Raw genomic sequence first — 22,030 nt, 5'->3', positions numbered from 1 at the left:
AAGTCATCACACCAGCCAGAAAAGTGGAGACCAGTTTTGCCCTACTTCAACATTTCTAATTTTCTGAACAAAATCATAAAGAAGAAAWTTTGATTTCAGGCAAACACAGTTCAGTTGATTTAAAAAAATGGCGTTCAATCCTTAAAAATACTGGCAAATCAGGGGCTTTAAGGGCAGTTTTGAAATAAACGTGTATTTCTATGAAGAATGAACCCAGAGCACTTCAATTCCTTACATCTCCCAGCAGGATTCCCCGAAACTGTTATCTTCCCTTCTTTAATACACAGCCCTACTCAAAGTTTTATACAGATGAATTAGAGTTCCTAGGTACCTTTAAAATATCCAAGAGCAAGAGCCAAAAGAGCAAGATTTTGCAGCAGTTCAAAATTCCCGGGTAAGCTTGTAATAATATGGAAAAAGTTTTTCTCACCTCCCAGGCYGACGCTCTAGCTGCTTGTCAGTCTTCCTTCTGGCATCCTTCCCTTAGGTCAAGAAGAATAGGGCTCTTGTGGTCACAAGCACAACTTCCTACAGAACAAACTGTTGAGCGCTGTCATTCATGTTGAGACTAAAAGAAGCAGCAAAACAAAGGATGAAAGTTATCCAAGGAAGCACAGGTTGGAGCAGGAAGGAGAAAGGATGTATAACAGTATTTATTAGGAACAGCAACACATTTTGTACAGCAGCTCCTTTCTCAGCACAGATTTGGGAACTAGCAGTCCAAAACCTGTGGGTTCTCCTTTGCCTACTCAGTGCTCTTCAGTCTCCAATTTGAAAATACAGTTGGATTCATCAGAAATGCAACAACTTCTCAGCCTGAGAAATGTGCCCCACATTTCAAGCCTTTAAAAGGAAATCAGAAAATGGTGGCACAYGTCATACATGTCACAAAAGCAGACAACTCTTCCTACCTGCTCTCTAGACACTAAAATGRGAGGTAAAAATCAATCCCCTAAGGCCAAGGATCCAATTGACCTTTGGTTTCTCTACAGCCAAGGGAAAAGGAGGCACYTCCAGAGCACCATGCAGTTGACCTGGTTTCAGATGCCAACCTTCAGTRAGCCAAGCAGTGCTGGCTTTTTTTCTGCTAGCACAGAAAGGCTATCTCAGTCTTTGACATGAACTTCAGACATTTAAAGAGAACATTATTAAGTGTAAATGTTCCTTTTTAGAGCTAAGATTTTTATATTTAGACCCAAACTTCTCACCAGTGATACTGCCAATTCAACGGTGAAGTAGGGAGGACCATTTAAGCGTGTCCTTACCCTAGGTAAGGACTGGACCTTTAAACACTGCTTAGAATCATAGAATCAGTAAGGTTGGAAGGGACCTCTGGAGATCATCTAATCCAGCAGGGTCACCTAGAGCGTGTTAGACAGGGTTGCATCCAGGCGGGCCTTGAATACCTCCAGAGAARGAGACTCCACAACCTCTCTGGGCAACCTGGTCCAGTGCTCCATCACTCTCACATGAAGAAATTCCCCCTCACSTTCAGGTGGAACTTCCTGTGCTTCCATTTCTGCCCATTGCCTCTTGTCCTTTCACATGGGACAACTGAAAAGAGTTTGGCCCCATCCCCTTGACCCCCTCCCTTCAGGYACTTATGCACATTGATGAGATCCCCCCTCAGTCTTCTCTTCCCCAGGCTGAAGAGGCCCAGCTCTCGCAGCCATTCCTCGCAGGGCAGATGTTCCAGCCCTCTGATCATCTTTGTAGCCCTTTACAACACAAGGTCCAAAAGGCATTATACACCCCTATATTACTTGCAAAGTAATCCCACAGCCAAGCAGGCTGCAGGAGCCAGACTGGCTGTTCTGAGGACTCCCCTCCTTCCTCCAGCCAGGAGGAGCATAGACAGCACAGATATTTTCACAAAACCCTTAGAGAGCAGGTGGCATTTGCACAAATCTATACCCCTTGAGAAAGCAATTTTGCGGGAAAGCCCTTGCCCCTGTGCTTAAGAGACAAGTGGAAGATCTGCCGTTACAGCTGACAGCCTCAGGTCATTGCACTGGCTTTTGGCAGCTGTTTTATCTAGCAGCGCCAGGCCCTCACTGCACTGCCCATGCTTATGTGTCACGACCAAGGCGTGACGCACAGCACTTACAGAGATGTTTCATATCTGGTTCTTSGTTTTTACAGGCATCTATGTCCCCTATCCTGTCACATCAGTTAAACTCTTATTTTTAGCCCTAGTGACTCTTCTTTCAGTTCTGCTGGYACTTGTAACAGTGTTTTATGTTTTTACTTCCTAATTTCTAAAAAGRAAATCTCTTTGGAGTGGATGCACTGCTGTATCCTCTTTTCTGTTCTGACCAAGGCAGAAGGCTAGAAACTGCACATAAACCAATCTGCATACTCCYCAATCTTTCTGATTTACCAGCAACAAATGAGGTTAATCATATGGCAAAAGGTAGATCATAATCAAGGCTTTTGTCCATGTGAGGTTATGGAATCTCTATTGCATAAGTGTGCAAGACAGATGGCAGCAGCTCCAGCAGAGCCAGTTAGCTAGGTAACATTTAGTTCAGTAAAATGGCACAGTACCGGTTAAATGCAATGCATCTGTTTAAACAACTACAGAAGCACTTAAGTACATCCATCTTCAAATATGTATTTTYGTTCCATTTATAATTCTTAAGCCAGAATGTTTAAACAGAACCTGCTTTACCCTCCAAAACAAATACACTTTCAAGGAAGAAAGATCTGATGATAAACCAACAATCCAGAAATAAAATTTCTAATAAGTCCTAAAAAGCAGTGGTTCAGAATACTCCAAAAAGCATGAAAGAATATGAATAGGCATTTTAAAAGTAAGGTTTACATGAAGAATGTAACTATGAAGTGTGTGACAATCTATTAGCTAACTGGCAACATCACACAGAAGTGTGCAACTTCATTTATTTTTCCCCCACTTTGCCATTTTCCATAGCATTACAAGATAGCATTACAAAACATTAAAGCCACATCACAAGAAATCCTTCACACATTCGGTTGATCAATTTTGCACACAAACAAAACAAAAAACCAATTACRTATGTCTGTACCGTTCAGCACCTGTGTCACTGCTCCTAGTTGGGAGCCCACAAAGTGCTAGATCCCCCTCCAAAAGGGGAAAAGACTCTGGCAATTTCAGCCACTTCAGATGGCTAGAAACTGCMTGATCCAGGCTGGAAATCTAAATACAGAAAATATCTAAAGATACACAGTAAGCTTGTGCTTTGCTTTGTATGCCACATAGACAAACATCAGAGGATTTTTTTTTAAAGCAGTATTTGCCTCTGTCTACCTATTTTACTGCAGCAAGAATTTCTTCTAGAGAGAGAGAGAGTAGGAGGGGTAAGAGCTATAACAGAAAGGAAGGAACTGTTGCTATAGGCAACTTCGCCCTTAAGGAACAGTGTAATTTCTGTAGTGATTATAGAGTACAATTTAAAATGATCTACAGTATGTTATATAAAGGAAAAAGCTATTAAAATTGTCAAACAATAGACTAAAACAAACTCTCAYAATGTTCACATGGTTCCAATTTTTAATCTTACAAATGCAATAGCATTGTTAGGCTGCATCTTCCTCTTTTTTGTCCTTCTTTCTATCTCCCCTATCCTCTGCCGTTTCAGTTCTCTCTTCTTTTCTATTGCACGCATTAAATGCATTTTTAGGAGGTGGCAAGGGGTCCATTCCAAGTATCTGTGTGTTCTTCTGAAAGCCAGCTATCAGGTTTCTAAAACATGCTAGGAGAAAGAGTAGATGAAATAGCAAGAACCTGAACAGAATGAAGACAGCAGTAGGAAGGAAATGCACAGATGTCCTCAGTTCTTCCTGCACACACTAGGGAAACTGGAAAGTAAAGCTATTTAGAAGATCACTATCATTATCTAGACCAATACACAGCAACTAGGATTATATTGCAAAAATGTATTCAACACTCACCTACAGCTAAGGTAACCAGCTACTTTGAAAACTGGGATCAAGGATTTTGTATCCACCTTGAAATCTACTGAAGTCCTTCCAGGGAAGATGTGATGAGCTTTGGACCAGGTGTATTATAGCCAGAAACCTCTGTGGGGTTTACAGTTTTGTGGGGGGAAAGCTTTTTTTTGTTTTTAAGTAAGAGTGCAATTAATAAGCTGCAGTCTTCTAGGAAACATTATGATCTAGCCTGAAACTACTCCTCTCTTGTTATAACGAAAAAAGTCAGTTTAATTTTCTCCATCCGCTGCATCTACGTAAGCACATCCTGCAGAAGTACTCTGCTGTCRTAACATTAGACCATCACAGTATTTCCTACTTCATTCCTAACAAGAGTTAATAAATAGTTAGGGCAAAGAGAGGCAAGTTCAGAGTGACTATGCTTGTAAAATTGTTCCACATGCTGTTAACGCAAATTTCTAAAACCAGCTTCTGCATTTGGCCACAGAAGTTTCAGACAAGCTGGGCTATACAGCCGTTGCCTGTAATTCCGTCCAATACTCCATTCTCCTTCCTCAAAATTTAACATGAGCAGCTATAGAATTTTAATGTTTGCTTATTCAGTATTGGTCAAGGAAGTCAGTTATCATTGCAAAAAATAATATGGTCGTGCACATATTAAGTACAATAAAAAAAAGTATGTAAATAATCCTTTTTCCTACTGCATATCAAGCTCAGGATGACTATGCAAAACAATTAACATTTCATTTAAAAACAGCTGGACTGGAAATTGAACTATAGTTCACTTTGATGAACCCCTTTACTAAAAAAAAGTGAGCAACATCAACATGTTTTCTGGGGATATTAATGATAGAAACATATTAATAAATAAAAAGCAGAACACGTCTCACTCAYAGTAGCTTAGAAGTGTTAGTTGCTGTGTGGATCTCCAGTATACCACTCACAGCAACATTTGCTGAAGGTGTYCTTCTTAACAGATATTAACTATGACTCTTTTCTTCTTGTGCACTGGTTGTAACATCTTCTCATTCTGTACTGGTCAGTCCAAAACATCCAATTTAGCTTTCCAGTGGGGATCTTCCAGCCCAGGTTCATCTGGTAATGAAAGAATTAAGAAAGAAAACATATCACAACATAAATATCCCCCAGTCAGGTTTATAACAATGAAATTCAGGAGAAAAAAAATTGATTTAAAAAAAACTATTTCAGTACTTCTGGAATTTTGCTTTATCTCAAGTAAAAAGTGTGACAAACCGATCAAGCTTTAGATTCTCAGGAATGAGCACTAAGATATAGAATTTGAGACTTCCCTTAAAAACTTTTCTAAAAATATTCTTTGTAAGTGTTCAGCAAAGCAACAGTCTGAGCTTTGTAAAGGCTAAGTGTGACTACCATAGATATCTCTCTGAAAAATTCAAGTACTAGTCTTTGCTTGCAAATCAGAAGGTAAAAATAGGTCTCTTCTTACTGGAAAAAAAAAGTGTTGCTATCAGTAATATTTTAACAGAGCAGCTGAGCAGTACAGAGGATTCAAAATATCACACTTCAGCACACTTTTCTTAGGACTCCGCCTTGCTTTTGGCTCTTGGAAGACCACAASCTGCTAGGAACATATCAACTTCTGTGATAAGTTCTTACTTGTCTATTTATATGATGAAAATTATCTGCTATTTTACCATCAAAACAGTCAAAGGGGGGAGGAGGGAAACCCTTTGACCTGCAATTATGACATATGACTTCATAAGGATGAAAAAAGGTGAATAAATAGCTTCTTTCTAAAAATTTTAAAGTTCTGTGAGACTACTGAGCATATGCAGGATTTTATAGCTGCTTGGTAATCTTCTTAGGATGACTGCAGTAACCATAAAAGAAATTCTCCCTCAAAAGCACAAAGAATCACAGAATATATCACCTCTGTCATTTTTCACTCTTATCACATTTTTATTATGGTGGTAGGAYTCATAACACTACTATCCAAATAATTAAAAAAATAAGAAAACAATGAATCTGAAGAAAAAAATAATGAAGATCCTCCTTACTGAAAGCTGCATAGGTAGCTGCTCTGAGATATTCTGTAAGAGGGAAAAGTCTAGATTTCTGGGCAGATAGCAGGATAAGATGAATGTTCCCACCTCCTAAAAGGAGAAAAAAAAAAACTAACCAAACAAAACCCCAAATCYCCAAACTTTTCCGAGAATGCTGACTCCCACTACAACCTTCACATTGAGGGCTCAGTTTCTTTTGAGMGAAACCATGGAAAAACTATTACCARCAGCATTGAACCTGTTTTTTATTAAATCACAGGCAACTCCAAGCCATCTGAAAAGCAAAACTGTAATGCCTCACTTATCTATTATTAATGCTCCTTAAGTGACGCTGTGCTCTATTTCTGATAACAGAAGGACAAAGAAAACTCCATATGGTGTCTTGAATCTGCATACTCATTTAAACAATTTAATGACAACTATAGCTACGTAACATGTCTGGAAGGCAACTGTGAGCTTTTGTTTGTAATTTTAAATGCTTATACTTCAACATAAGATCATAGTTTCTAGTCCCGGCTAACGCTGTTCTGTGCGATGAACATTTTCACAGGAATTTGAGAGATCATTTCCTATGGAAATGGACAGATATCACAGCATTTTCTTCATGATTCAGACATTTTAAAATTTTTAATACTTTATACCTAGCTTCTGCAATTCAGTAAGGTGTTTAAGAACTATAAACACAGTTTTATTCAAAGTATTACCCAACAACTTTAGGTGCACAAAACGTCACCAATAAAAGTTGGGTTTATTCTCTTAGTATGCTATTTTCCTCCTCTGTTCTAGTGATAAAGATCATTCCCCATTTACGAGTGCGTATTCCACAGGTAGCCCAACACTGTAGCTTTTCTACCAATCTCAACCTTTGCTATTATATCACAGAAGCATTGTAAAGGAAGAGTGCATTACTTTTTCTCATTTACTACTTCCTTCTCTGATTCCCACTGTCAGTGAATCAGASACAAAAGAGCATGTTCTCAGTGAGAAATATTTCTGGACTGCCCACAGTTCTGCTGTAGGGCAGATGCTATTGTGCTTTGTCATGATACAATGATCACCGGAGGCTGAACTGGTGGTGATCAAACACAGGCTGAACTGGTGATTAAGTCTAAATATACATATTTTTGGTGTGGGTAAGTAATTCACTCTGATGAAATAAAGTTATGAGAGCTATGTTTTGAAGATCTCTATTAAGATATGTCCTCTCACTTTTGAAACAAGTCAAAGTTTACTGAGTAAGCATTGACAAAAATGTAGAAAATCTTCACCCGAATGTGAGTCACTCACATTAAGCATTCATGAGAATAGCAAGATTTTCTCAGAAATCAAAAATAAATATGTAAAAGCCAATAACAATATAATTGGAAATTTTCCCAATTGGAATTTGGGGGAAGGGATGGACTACYACTCTTGAGAGATTCTTGTGTGGCTCTTTAGAGCTGTCTTTACTGAAGTTCTGCTCTAATGACTGTTTTTATACCAAAATATTTACAGCAGTAAATGAAAACATGCATTTCWATTGCAATTTTTCTTTCAGAAATGTTCAAAAAGCATCTTTTAAGTGCTGTACACACTTCCAGAACATAAGCATGCTCTGCTATGTCCATAATTCTACAGACWTATCCCACCTTCTGATGTCTTTCCGGATGTGTTGCGTATGCACCTGCTTCTGTGCAAGAGAAGTCACAGAGCTTACATTGAAGCTGGTTTTGAACCCTGCGGGGGCCACTGTTTCCTTGGTTTCCTGTCTTCTGAACAGCTTCTTTCTTTTTGTGCTTTTGTTATTCTAAGTGCTCCTAGTAAATCTGCAATCAAACAGGGCAACACATTCATTTCCCTTTCAATGATGGTACTGTTTTTCAACTGAAACACTAAGTGCCCTCTGAAAAAAAAAAGAAAAAAAAGAAAAAAGAAGATTTCCTGAAACAGATGAAAAATACTCACTTCAGAGTCACATTCAAACCTGTGATGTCTTCAAAGCTCAAAGTATAAGAGTTAGATGAATTTCTTTACTGCCTTACACTACTTTAGGCAGTCATACATAACCTACCCATTTTAGGTTCTTTCTGCAGTCAGTGTAGCCTCGGTTGTAAGGCTTCCATATGCTCAAAGGAATCTACTTAGTCCAATTATAAAGTTTAGACCTTTGCAACCCTTGAGCACACCTAATGCAGCTGKTTTAGATAAAGGTGCCTATATGGTACACATAAATTTGGTTAGATGGATGTCATCCTACAAAATACARAGAATTAAGGCTCTTGTTGCCCAGAYTCCTTTTTTGTCTAAGTCTTCTGTAAGGCAATGACTGAGAATTGTAACCAATATAGACAAGTTCAAAAAGGTCAGGTGGTTTACAGGCACACCATAAGTTTCCTTCTAAAAAAATCTGTAGGAGTTTTAAATGTGATGACTTACTGACATCAGATTATACTCTTCTGCTAAGACATTACAGTACTCTGCTAGCATYGCTGTTTCATCTTGCCACAAAGTAAAATACATTACAGCTGTCATCAGGAATCCAGGGGTGGCATCACCTTAAATGAAGGTGATACTGTGTGTTACCGACCAATAGGCTAACGAGTTAATGAAGACAATCTTGAATGACAGATTAGATCTTAAAGAAGAAGTAATTATATTTTGTACAATTATTTAGTGATTTTTTTTAGCTTATTACTGGAACTTCAACATAGTGAGTTCAAAACAGCAACAGTGAGCACTCCAGTTATTTCAAGCCCCAAATTCAGCCAGCAGACAGTTCTGCAACTGTATATTCAGATTAAGAAGCCTAGTTCAAGAGCAGGACATGAAAGAAAGAGGGAGGGAGTGACAAACATTTAAATGGAAGAATGCAAGTAAACTATCTGGAAAACAGCTGTGGAAAAGTGAAAGGCAGCAAGGGGCTGGCTGGGAATAATGGTGGTGGCACATTTAGCATTGTTTGGTTTCAATTTCAACTATCAATGGTATTTCTACCAATATATTTTCATCTTTAGTAGCCACACATAGAACAATAATTTTGCACTGGATACTGAAAACCATAGTTTGGATGAGAACAGACCAATGCTTAGAATCTGTTTGGCTTAGAACTTCAAAAAGCTGCACCAATGCCCTACATGCTACCAAGCAGTTAGGATGGAATCAGTGCCTTATCTTAAGAGTGGAGTGGGAAGGGGGTTGTTAGCCAACTATTTATTAAGATTTAGCACTAAACCACTGTAAGGTCACCCTCCTGTAAACAGACAGACAGCTATTCTGTGTTAYAGAGGGTTACAGCTACCTTTCTTTCTACCACTCAAACATTTGTCAAAGACAACTGAAGATCATTGGTAATAGGATATTATTTATGTGATCACACAAATTACATAAATATATATATATATTAGTTTAGGAACAAAAACTTTCAGAGAGAGATTGACTAAAGTACTTCAAAGATAAGAAGCCTAGTTAATAGGGCCTTCTTCTTGTACAGAAGAAAAAATTGAGTTGCCATTCAGATTAATAGCAGTAAACTGAGAAAGTATTAAAAGAGAAGGAAGTTTTCACCTTACCTGCAAGTATTGTTTCTTATAGTGGAACGTAGTTGGGTAAGTTCCACATGTCCATCCATGGGGACGGCTGACTTTGATTTCAGGCATGAAATGAAACAGAACACAAGCAGAACACAAGATCCATTCCCAAACCGTCCTTTAAACAAGTTAAAACTGAAAACAGACATTTTACACCTCAATAAGAAGTGTTTTCTTCTCAGAACAGTAAGATGTTATCTGACAAAATTCAAAATTTGAAAAAACATGTTTAAGGAGTGTTCCTTTGAATTTTCTCTCTCCTGTGAGAAATAAGTTGTTTTTTTTTTTTTGTTTTTTTGTTTTTTTTTAAATACAGAGTGCCATCCAGCTATCCGTAAGACTCACTGCTGAAAACTAGGAAACAGTAAAATAATGAACATTGCCAGAAGATAACGGATAAAAGGCAGGCAAAGGACAGCTACATGCACTACAACTTTCAGTGAAAGTATTTCACAGCTGGCTGTAGCTTGGTCTATCTTATAGATGCTCCATTGTTGTGAATTATTTCAGCACTCAGAACATAAAGCACACAGCAGCCTTTCAATTACTCTACTTAGAAAGAAACACTGTTTCCTTCTGTTCAAGGAAGGAGTCTCAGCCTTGTAGCCTTTTGAGAAAAACCATTARAGTTTCATCTATAAGGAAACAAACTTTGCAGACTGTTCCTGTCTTGTACAGATGACAAAGGCATCCAGCTCCTCCTACTGTTCCATTTYATTTAATATTCCTACATAATTTAAATAGTCTTACCCTGAAATATCTTAGCTGAACGCTTGAGAGGAAAAACCAAAAAGCCCAATAAGCAAAGCAGTCTCCTTCAGTCTTAGAAGAGCCCTGCTCAGTGACACTTGTAGTCTGAGGATATTCTAGGGAAACAGGTACACAAGCTTGAATGCTTAATAGTCCCAAACATTGAGGCCTGATATTCTTAGTGACGGTAACTGAACAAAACTACTTTGAGGAAACACCTGAAGGGGAGGGGAAAAAAAAGAAGAAGAAAAAAAAAAAGAGGAGATGGTTTTCCTATAGTTGCAAGACTAARGATATCCCAAAAATAAAACTGAAGGTATGTATTCTTTAAACAAACACACACTCCTTGTATGATCACAGGAGCAACACATTTCTTTCRAGACAGCTATTTTAATACTGATAGCAGTAAACAGACACAAACAGCTTAAGCCATGCTTGTACTCTGCTATAATGAGCTCTGCAGAGACTGGAGATGCTAGAGCAGCTAAATATACCATGCCTAGATAGCCTACACTATTCCAGCAGACAACTGCATTCCGCTGATGGTTGGACCACAGAGCTGAAGAATACTGTTTTAATAACTCAGACAATCTGGCTTGTTTTGCTGAAGCAACAGATGCTCTTTCTTTAGAGCCAATGGTTTTAAGTTTTAGTACTACTGAAGTGCAACAACGTCCATATTAATAAAAAAGTATGTCTGCAAGACCTCATAAAAGAAAAGAGATCATTCTTTTATTATTATTATTATTATTATTGTTTTAGTAAAATAGAACATATTCCTAATGTTAAGTAGCCAAATGTAAGCCATTCCAGAGAAACAGTATAAGCATTTGGAACTAAGATAGAGGGATACAGGAACACGGAAAAGTTTTTGATACTTTTTACATTAGATAAGGGAACTGAGGTCTTCAAGTCATCGTCTTGAGTTGATCATCTGCCAAGCTACCAAACTATCAGAAAAACAGAACTAACAAGGCTGTAGACTCTGGCACAGATAATTTTATCTTACAAGCATCAGATGGGAGTYGTATCAAACAGAACGTCAGGAAGAATTCCAGCATTAATCTTCTCTGAGCCACAGTGTATCAGTTCACAAGGGCTGCACAAACAAACAAAAACAAAACAAACCTGGTTATTAACACCCAGGCTGACACTAGGACTGACTTCAAGTATCTTGTTATCATGAGGAAGTTAACTGTAGAATTATTTTAGCACATCTTCCAATGAACTGCCATAGAAATGTTTGCGAGGTTGGGCAAAGAGTTTAAAAGCTTAGTTCAGAGGTTCYTTAAACTCAGGTGTATCAGGAACTATTAAATACAGCATGTAATTTTTCTGTGATTCTACAACTTGCTCAGTTACCACAATTTTATTCCAGTAGGCAGAGAAAACTGCCTTTATCATCAAAATATTTACATTTTATTTGCAGGAAAAAAAAAAAAAAAAAAAACTTCTCTCATTACCAAGTAATTATAAGAAGAAAAAATATGGGTAAGCAAAATGGGAGTCAGTTTTTAATAACTTCTTGCCTTTTCAACAAAACAAAGTTATCTATCGTTTTTAGTTATGGATATACCGTTGTTTATTCTTTGCATTTTTTAACACACAAACATGCCCAGAAGCCAGTACCTACCAAATTTTTTTTTTTTTTCTCCCAGAAACTGATGATGGAATGAGTTAATCCACATAACAGTAGAAAGTTAAAATACTAGTTCTGTAGCATACCCTAAATGAAAATCTAACAGTGACAGAAATATCACTTTCTAGCAATAACATCAAGAAATTCATGAAGAATATGCAAAACAGTTCATATCATATTCTCCTGGGAGACAGTGAAAATATTAAGCATTCCAGTCACTTCAAATACTGTTTGGAGACATAATTATGAAGCAGTAAATTATGTTTTCTTTTTATAAACATACAAAACAGATGAAGTGAAAGTGATTTCCAGTTTCGTTTCAGTTTCAGAAAATGAATTTAAAAATAGCCTAAGATTAAAAATCCTAGGTAGGAGGACTTAACACTTAGCATGAAACAGACTGAAGAAGCTATTCTCTTTCTGTTAGCCAAGAGAAAGAGGCTTCCCCAGAAGGAAATTCTGAGTTGGAGGCTCATCTCCTTCCATGACCACAGGTAGTCCTAGTGCTCAGGTGTCATGCATTTGAGAACCCGCTCTAAATCCACCTATACTGCAAAAACTTTARAACAAAACACGTGCAGCCAGAACACTAGGCTCCAACAGCATGGATTTGGTGGGTAGTACAAGTCCCTGGCAGTGTGCTGCAGTTGTAGTAYTACCAGCCAGTACCTATACTTGCTCTCATAATTACTTCCAGATGCTGTTAGCTCGTTAAAAACGAAAAAAATGTGGAGGAGAGTTTTAATTGACTGACTTGGCAGACAGCAGACAATTCACAGATTTTATTTCTTGTTGTCTGTCTCTAAAATAGTAGATAACAAGACTGTTTATAGGAAAAAAAAACCATTTAATCACATTTTGATAGTACTGGCAGGGAATGACATGGAAGTAGGCTAACAGCACTTACTCTAGGAGAAYATCAGCTGGAGGGGAAGGGGGAAAAAAGCAGCACTCTCTCTTAACCAGTGGGCAGACTTAGTCCATTCCCATGAAGGGTGTCACTCTGATTCCATACAATATTCAGTCTGAGTCACCCCCAAATTAGGGGATGTTGCCAATTTCTGAAGTAAGCCACAGGATTTCTTTAAAACATACAAAATCCATTGTTCTCGCTAGTAAAACAGATATTCCTATAGTGGGAAGATYTGGTTACTTTGACTCTCTAGAAAAATAACTATATTAGGAATACTTAAATAGAAAGATCTTTTACCTTTTAGAAGACACRGATAGCATGCTGAAGTCTAGAAGCATCACCCTGAAATTTATTAGAAAAGTCACAGAATGGGTAAAGTTAGAAGGGACCTCTGCAGATCATCTAGTCCAACCTCCCTGCTCAAGCAGGGWYRCCTAGMGCRYGTTAGACAGGGTTGCATCCAGGCGGGCCTTGAATACCTCCAGAGAAGGAGACTCCACAACCTCTCTGGGCAACCTGGTCCAGCGCTCTGTCACTCTCACAGKGAAGAAATTCCCCCTCAYGTTCAGGTGGAACTTYCCGTGGTTCAGTTTTTGCCCAYTGCYTCTTGTCCTTTCACATGGAACAACTGAAARGAGTTTGGCCCCATCCCCTTGACCCCCTCCCTTCAGGTACTTATAGACATTGATGAGATCCCCCCTCAGTCTTCTCTTCTCCAGGCTAAACAGGCCCAGCTCTCACAGCCGTTCCTCAGAGGACTGGAGCATCTGCCCTGTGATCATGTTCGTAGCCCTGTGCTGGTCTCTCTCTCCAGTAACTCAATGTCTCTCTTGTCAAARCCAATTCATTAATAGCAATATCCAGATACACTTATTATAGACTGAAATAAGTGTATTAGATGGAAGAAAAAAAACAAAAAAGCAAAAAACACTCATTCCTAGAGAAAYAGTCTTTACTTAGATCAGTACAACATACAACAACGTTAGTCATTTAGTTACCATGATAGATGCCTAGGTGCTGCAGACTTCTGACCAGTGGCAGATAAAAATCAAACTCACAAGGACCCTAAACAGCTGTTGGTCACCAAAGGACATACTAGCCATCAAGAAAATCCATCTGTTCTGACTGGTCAGAGATACAAGCATCTCCAAAAGGCAATTCATCCTAGCAATTGCTTTCTGTTACCTACAGAGGGAGTCATGACCAGCTTGCACAGACTCGAGCAAAATGAAGCCCACTTACAAAACAAGAAAAATAATGTGGTGACAGAACAATCAGGTTAAATCTCTGTCCAAAAGATCTTATCTGTCAGTAAGAACAGTCAGGTTTATGTGGCACAGTAACCTGCCTCCAATGGTGGTTGTAAGCAAATGTCCAGGGAAGRGGCAGAACAGGGCAAACAATACTTCCTCACAACCTCCCTCAGCTTCTTCTATCAGCTCCAAGAATATCCCAAGTCTGACARAATGTCTATTGGAAACCCTCAATCTCTCTCTGATAGTTGCTCAGTCTCCTTGTTTTCCCTTTATCTTTTTGCAGTCAAAACATCCACGAGCAAGGACTTTCACAGATCCACCAYCCATTGCGAGAAACATCACCTCTTTTTTGCTTTAGAACTAGCTCCTACTAGCTTCATTTGAAGATCTGGCTTCTTGTACTGGAAGAGACAAGTAATAGTCATTTCCTACCCAGACACTTCATGACACTTCAGATTCAGTAAACATTCAGTATCTGCTATAAATCGTCTCTCCCAGGTTGAATAATCCCAGCCCACTCAGTCATCTTTGCTATGGAAGCTATGTTATGCTTTTGATCATCCCYTTCCCAGTTCTACCATATCCTTTCTGAGATGACGGGAACAGAGAACTTCATGCAATCAGCATCCCAAGCCCAGGCAAACCACTACCATGTGAACCGGCAGCATAACGATGTTTTCTGTCCTCTGTTTTAGTTCRTAATGCCCAAGATTTGATTAGTTTAATTACTGCTGAGTACCATCATGAACTCCAAAATTTTGCTCCTGAGTGATGATYGCCAGCACCAAGTACTTTATTCTGTGAAGACAGTTGCCTCCTCCCTCCCCTAATTTCTACTGCTGTAAATTTATTGCTTAGTCACTCATAAGGTCTTCCTGTAATTCCTCATGTTGTGCCCTCAACAACCCAATAAGAAGTTTTACCACCTTACCCCTTACCTTCTTTTTCAGGCCACTAATGAATATATTGATCCACACATCATTCCGCAAAGTTTAAAAACACACTATCTGATTATTACCATACYATAATGCCAGTATGATCTGAAAGAAAATAATTTCTCAAATGAGAAGGGGCTTATAAACAAATACACCACACACACACACACTCTTCATAATCAACTATTTCATTCTAAATCATACCACAGTTCTAAATTACAYTAAYACATAGAGCMAACTGGRCACTTGAGGAAACAATTCTCTCCTGATCCCAGCACTAACTACACACGAAACATAAGATTCAGTTATAACTATTCATTTACAGAATTGTAAGAGCTATGTTTAAGAGAACAGGATTGTATGTTTTTTTCTCATGACCCATGAAGAATATGGAAGTTTCATAGCCTTCAGCATCAGAAGAGACTACTCCATACATAAACTATACGGTTTATTCCAAGAGCTGATCTGGTGGCCACCACAACTCTCACTCTTGTCTGTACTGTAACAGGGATATCCCATGTTTAAAGAAAAGTTCCTCTATACCACTTCTAGTATAAAAACTAGTTGAGAATCTTGTCTCAGACTAAGAAGGAGAGGCAGCTATGGTTCTTTCCTTTAAGTTATAAAGTCTATAGACATGCTGTCTCTAGCATTAGTGTGCATCAGGAAAAAAGTTGCCACTGCAGGAAAGYTGCTTGCCTGCTGTTAGTCATTGAGGGCTTATTATTGAGAAATTCATTAAAGGAGGTAGAAAACTGTCTCATTATCCCTCTGTTCTTTGCWGAATAGCTTGTCACTACTGTTATCATGGAGTATCTAGCAAGAATTACAAGTATTTTCCACCCAAGTATGAATGTGTCTACATTCAACTTGAGTTACTCAGCAGTTCACAGATCTTTCATCTGTTGCTTGTAGATTCCTTCCTCCTTSAAATATCTCTTTCTATACTTGGCAGTAATTTGATACTTCCTCTGACAATTATATCCTCTGGGTTAGGCTAGATGCTTAAGTCTTATTTCCCTGTTTTATTTCACTTCYTGTTACAGCTTCACCTTGCTATCTTCATGACAAAAGATTGACAGATAATAAATAAATCTCATGTTAACATCAGGATTGGATGGAGATATTAATGTACAAGCTATACTGATGACTTGGTCTAGGAAGTCTTCCACGTTCCCGAAGCTTCAAAAGTTGGTAGTTTTTCCTTCAAGACACCAAWCGTACTCCTTTATCAGAACTACCAATCTACAATCAGTGCAGTTAAGTCTCACTTTTTCATTAAAAGAACACTGGCACATGGATGTAGATTAAAAAGCGCCGATGAACCTATTCTTTATTGATGCCAAAGTATATCTATAAAAAGAAAAATCATCAAAAAGCTCCCACGAGCTCCACTTCTGTTGAAGTTTTCTCAGTACATAGATTAAAAAAAATAAATCAAAACAACTCCCTGGTTAAGCAACTCCCAACTAGCCTACTAGTTCAAAGGCACAAGTCTKAACAAAAGATCTATTTTTCTCGGAAAGCATTACAGATACGTCTATAATAAATCACATGAGATGTAAAGACAATGACTCACTTCATTATCTTGAAAGCATGAGAACAGAATACTCTGAGACAAAAGYCCCTAGGAAATGCTGATATCAGCTGCACTCCGCTCTCTGGTAGTGGTCTTGGTGAAGAAAAAAAAGAGTGATAAAATGATTCTGACACAGTTTACTGCAGAAACAGCATTGCAAAGATTACATGATATTAAGTCTGAATTTCTGTATTATACCCACTCATTTTACAGTCACAAAAAAGTGCCCTTTAAGTATGCCTGTAAATTTAACCTTACRGCTCTAAGTTAAATACAGGGCAAAGTAAAGGAAGAAACATGCCAGTAAAATAAGTTYTGACAGACAATAGTCAAAAGTAAACACTTGGACGTAGTAAATATTTCTGTTGACAAATCACAGCAGTGAGTTCAACATATAATAAATACGTCAGTTTTGGAATAGGTAATAAGAAGTTGCAAAGTCTTCATAACTTGATATCACGCCAATGCAGGCAATTCCTAATTTAGTTCACTGGGAGCCCTCACTTCCTACAGACAACTTCACAATTACAAAAGCATATCCTTTTTTGGTAATGCAGCTAAATCTTTATGGTGGACAGGTAAGTGAGAGGTTTTTTTTATTTTGGGGGTTTCCATACACAGAATCAACTAATACTGTATTTTATTAGCACCCTGCTGGGTAGTCAACTTACAAAAGCTTTGCCTAAYACTGCAGTTAAAGTCTATGCTACAAAGTTAAGGTCACAACTGACAAAGACTAGAGCTAAGATAATCACAGGTCTCTAAGACAAATGACAGTAGCTCAGGTTGCACACTATGATGAGCAACAAACAATTTTAYCTTGTGTACCATTGGCAGAAAATACTCACGTGTTTATCTAGCACCAAGTTGAAGTAAGACTATTAAAACCATCTTCTCATTTCTCTCAAGTAATATATCTCACTCCTTAGTCCATTATTACATCTTTGCCCTACAGARTATAATACAGGCAAAGGTAACATGCTACAAGTTGCTGCTGCAACATTTTTAAGGAGCACATAACATACCATCCAGAGAGCTCTCTAATGACTAATTAATGTGCCCAAAGGATACTATTGTCGGGTATGTTAAATTCAAGCTTTTTTTTTTTTTTATATATATATTACTGTGTAATTAATTTCAAAGCCAAACATTTGCATGTATAATATATACCTATGTATTTTATAATCTAAATATAGAGGAATGCTATTGCTACTGTGAAGACAGTGATCAGTATTATCTGTTCTAAATAAGTCTTCAACTACAATACCATTATCATTTAATTACAGCTATTTAAGCACTATAAAGCTTCAGGCCCTTTCAGAGGCAATGGAGGACTGTCCTAGTATATTTGAAGGAACACTGCAAGGGAGACGTTTAAAAATCTCCACTACAGTTTAACATTATGCTTAYCCTCACCACTGATCCACATCAGCATAAAACCTAGCACAGAGATTTCATGCTCAGCTTTATGAAGAATCTCCAAACCATTATACAGATAATGCAAAAACACCTCCCTTCAGATAAAAATCTATCACTTGTAACTCTAGGACATTTCTCCCATGAACAACATAAACTACCAGTGGTCCCCATGCGTGCATGAAACAGTCATTCACAGCATCATCCAGAAAAGGATGCTCAAGACAAATATGTGAGTATACTACATTTGCTACATTTTATATACTCATTTGCCTCACCTAAATAAATATTTAATGCCCTCATAATATCCCTGTGGGATGAAGAAATGCTATTATASAGACAGAAACTGAACTACAGAGACCATGGAAATGCTAATRTGGTTTCTGAGAAARGAACRCAGACAGCAGGTTGAGGTTGGCRGAGACCTCTAGAGATCACTTAGTCCAAACTCTTGCTCAGAGCAGGGCCAACTAGAGAGCAGGTTGCCCAGGACTATGTCACACAACACAAGCAAAGGTTATTTTGGTTCCAAACATCATACTAAGTGCTTACATGAATGGCACATGGGCTTTATGAAAAAGGATTTTTATCTACATAACACTACATTCCACTAACAGGATAGCCTATCCCATCCAGCAACACAGCTGTAGATTCTTGTTATATAAAGTAGAGAAACTTCAATTGAAGAAATAAAAGATAACTGTTATGTTACTGAGGAAATTATTATAACCAGATCTCTGTCAACTCTTGACAGAGTTAGTCAAGAGGAAACAAATCCTTTTATCATTGAACTAAAATGAGAATTAGTTATCATAGCATACRTATTAAAAGAAATATAACCTTTCAATTTCTATTTTGCAAGTTTTGTATCAGACTTGAATTAAAGAGTGAATAAGTTATTTTCATATATCCTTAAGCCATTAGCTTACAACCTGATTTTTTTTTTTTAATTTAGGCATTTTAACATTGGGMAAAACTAGTTAGTTATTAGAGCTGAAGAAGAGCATGAGACATACAACGTAAACAAAATAGTTTATTATAATGGGGAACGTAAGTCACAGAGAAAACTAAAGGGGAAAAAAAAGTTCATTAGCTGTAACAGTTCTCAGAACATCTTCCCTAAAATGACATTATTTTAGTGCATGAGGAAAATGGACTAAGAACTTCCTCTAAAAGCCTTTTCAGGCCACGCACTTTCCCATCTTACCTGAGAAGCAGAAAACTGTTAGAACACTCCTCCCTCTCCCACACCTCTATTGCTTGCGCATATCTTATTTTGAAGACATTGTGCACATCAACATCCAAGTCGATTTTTTAAGTCAAAATTTGCAGATTGACTATAACTCCACTTGCTTTCATGCTTAGGTATTTAATTTCAAAAGATGAAACAAACAAAAGAGTATTTACTTCTTCCAGCTTCAGAAACTGTTAAAAYGAAAGGCCACAGATAACAAACAATTAAATTGAGACCTTTTAAATTTGGCTATTAATAGTGCTAATTACAAACATTAGTCTCCAAAACTCTTTCCACTGTGTGTACACAGAGAAAACCCCAAGGAGACAGAGCTGGGGTATCAGGTACCCCAAAATCTTGGAACAATGCCGAGAACTTYTGTTCAAAGAAACAGAAAACTGGTGGCTGAATCTCAGGACAACAGAACGGGTGGGAAAATAGCTCTTAAGGGAGAAGAGAGGTCTGAAAGAAACACAACACCCTAAAGGAGGATAAAGAAACTCAACACACCAGGGAAGAAGGTCGCCAGGGAYGGAGGACAGCGCACAAGCCAGGACACCTTTCTGCAGCTGGTTACSTAACACGGCTTTTAGAAAAGGATGGAAGAGGGAGCTGCAGGAGGCGGAGCCCGAACCCCCCGATCACCCCCTCGGCCAAGGGGGCCCGGCCCGGCCCGGCCCGTCGCAGGCCTGCGCCGCACGTCGCCGCCATTTTAACCGCCCCGAGGGCGGGGGAGGAAGCCGCCATGGCGGCATCGCCCGGGCAGTGTCGAGGCGGGGCCTCCCGAGGGGGGCGGCCCGGCGGCTCCGGTAGCGGTGACGGGCGCCAGGAGGGACGGCYCGGTCCTCCCGCCGCCGGTTACCTGCCCCAAGGCCCGGCGGCGCCGCGCACGAAGCCTAACGGCTCCCAGCCGCCATTTTAGCGACCGCAGCAAGCTGCTGCGGAGGGGAGGGGGAGGGGGCACGTGGCAACCTGCGGGCGGGAGGCGGGTCCGAGCCCTCACACAGCGGCGACCCGGCCGCAGCGGGGGCGCGGAGGCTGGTGAAAAACGAGGGTATCGATTACGATTGATAGGATACGTCGGTGTTGTTACATCGATGGCCGTGTTATCGATATCTGTCATCGATAGATGCCCCCAACGCCAGCGTGGCGCCGTGTCTGAGCCGTGGGCACTKGCTCCTCACAGGTAGGCGAGGAGGGGTCGCAGCATGCTGCCAAAAACCGCTGCTTTAAAYTTCCTTCATGGGCTTTCCTGGAGCAACTACTCAGTATGTCTGGAAATACACACCTGAATGGACCTGGAAATCTGTTCAAGATGTATTTTTATATATATCTTTACACAGGATCTATCATGTAATARCGACTATAATATACTCCAAATAACCACTCTTGTGGTCAAGGAAAAGGTAAAACAGAATTATAGTGCTTTATCATAAAGACAAAAATGACATAAAAATAAGGAAGCTACTTAAAAGAGCAGGGTAAAAAGCATCCGTGGAGAAGTCTATCAGAAAACGGTCTGGAGACACCTTCCAGGTCATGAAGTCCGGAAATGAGTCACTGCCAGAAGAGCGAACCACAAGGGCTGAGGCTACTCAAACTCCTCCTTTCCATAGCTAATAGGACTTTTGACTACAGCCAGCAGACGTGCGTTCACATGCACTGCTGATCCTACCCACACAGCGCTCTTACATTCTCTGTTAAACTCCATCTTAAAACTAAGGAGGCATTTTGTCCCTGTTACATTTATTTTAAGGCTCCGCAACAATCCTTCTCCTTTTGTAACCTGCAGTTTCTAGCTGGTATTTMTTCATGGCTGGTTGTAACCATTTGTCCTTGCAGCAACGCCTTCGGTGCTTTACTTCACGTTGTCATTTTCCTGCCACATGCAAGAACTGTGTCGACAAATGTCTTGCAGTATAGCCAAACATAACTTGGTTGGCAATGAACTTTTCACGTTTCAGTGTAAATCAATGACTAGCCTGACTAAACGTACATGTGAAGAGCCAGATAACATTACATTGCTCCATCATCAGATGGCTTCACCTCGCTTTGCATTTTTAAAAATTCTACATTATCATGAAACATTAAGACTGATGTATTTTCACAGTGAACTGAAACACAGCAACARCAAATGAATATATTTCAGCAAAATGAGATCATTCCTTTAAAAAATGACATACAGGTTAGCAGGATAACATCTTAATTGTCATCATAATTTTACGTAACACAATGTTTACAATGCTAAATGAAATGATTATACTGAAAATATGCTGTTGTGAATAACAATATCGAAGGTCAGTGCAGCAGTTTCATACCTATGACCTCAGTTTTGGAAATCTGAGACCTATTTTAGGCCCAAGAACAAGGTGCTTAATTAAAAACTGAAGATACAAGAAAAATGCAAGATACACAGCAACAGAAAGCTGCCATTGATGTGAATGAAAAAAATTGTGATATTGTGGCTGGCATACATAGCAGCAYGAGCAAATAACAGATGCACAAACATCTTTTAATATTTTATGGGGGCCTTGAAGGTTATTTCAGACCTGTCAGGCTGGAATTTACACGTAAGGATTCCCCATCTGGCACTGAAGGCTATGATAAGGATGAAAGAAAAAGAGCAATAACTCTCTCTAGCATTTCTCTTAATGGTTAATTTCTTTGATGGACTCTTGATTTAGTGATGCTTACCATCACTTTGTCTTTGATACGATGACCTCCAGTCTGTTGGAGAAACTGGCTTGTTCTTGGGCATACTATA

At 38.9% G+C, this 22,030-nt stretch overlaps 2 long non-coding RNA genes across 3 annotated transcripts; both read right to left on the bottom strand.

Annotated features, from left to right (window-relative positions):
* Positions 1–4,772: 4,772 nt before the first annotated feature.
* Positions 4,773–11,323, bottom strand: LOC146593878 (uncharacterized). 2 transcript variants are annotated; one of them, XR_014896287.1, is made up of 5 exons: positions 11,304–11,323; positions 9,527–9,679; positions 8,394–8,512; positions 7,607–7,783; positions 4,773–5,028 (listed from the first exon to the last, which is right to left on the bottom strand). It is a non-coding gene; the product is annotated as an uncharacterized LOC146593878 (long non-coding RNA). The 2 variants fall into 2 exon arrangements; XR_014896286.1 differs by lacking the exon at positions 8,394–8,512.
* Positions 11,324–13,745: 2,422 nt separating this feature from the next.
* Positions 13,746–19,443, bottom strand: LOC146593877 (uncharacterized). The gene is made up of 4 exons (XR_014896288.1): positions 19,240–19,443; positions 16,617–16,709; positions 15,041–15,142; positions 13,746–14,503 (listed from the first exon to the last, which is right to left on the bottom strand). It is a non-coding gene; the product is annotated as an uncharacterized LOC146593877 (long non-coding RNA).
* Between the last annotated feature and the right edge of the window lie 2,587 nt (positions 19,444–22,030).

Source organism: Rhea americana, unplaced genomic scaffold (genome assembly GCF_003343005.1).
Source record: "Rhea americana isolate MKP2758 unplaced genomic scaffold, rheAme1 scaffold_278, whole genome shotgun sequence".
NCBI lineage: Eukaryota > Metazoa > Chordata > Aves > Rheiformes > Rheidae > Rhea > Rhea americana.
Note: the sequence above shows the minus strand (reverse complement) of the source record. Positions and strands in the feature narration are given on the sequence as shown.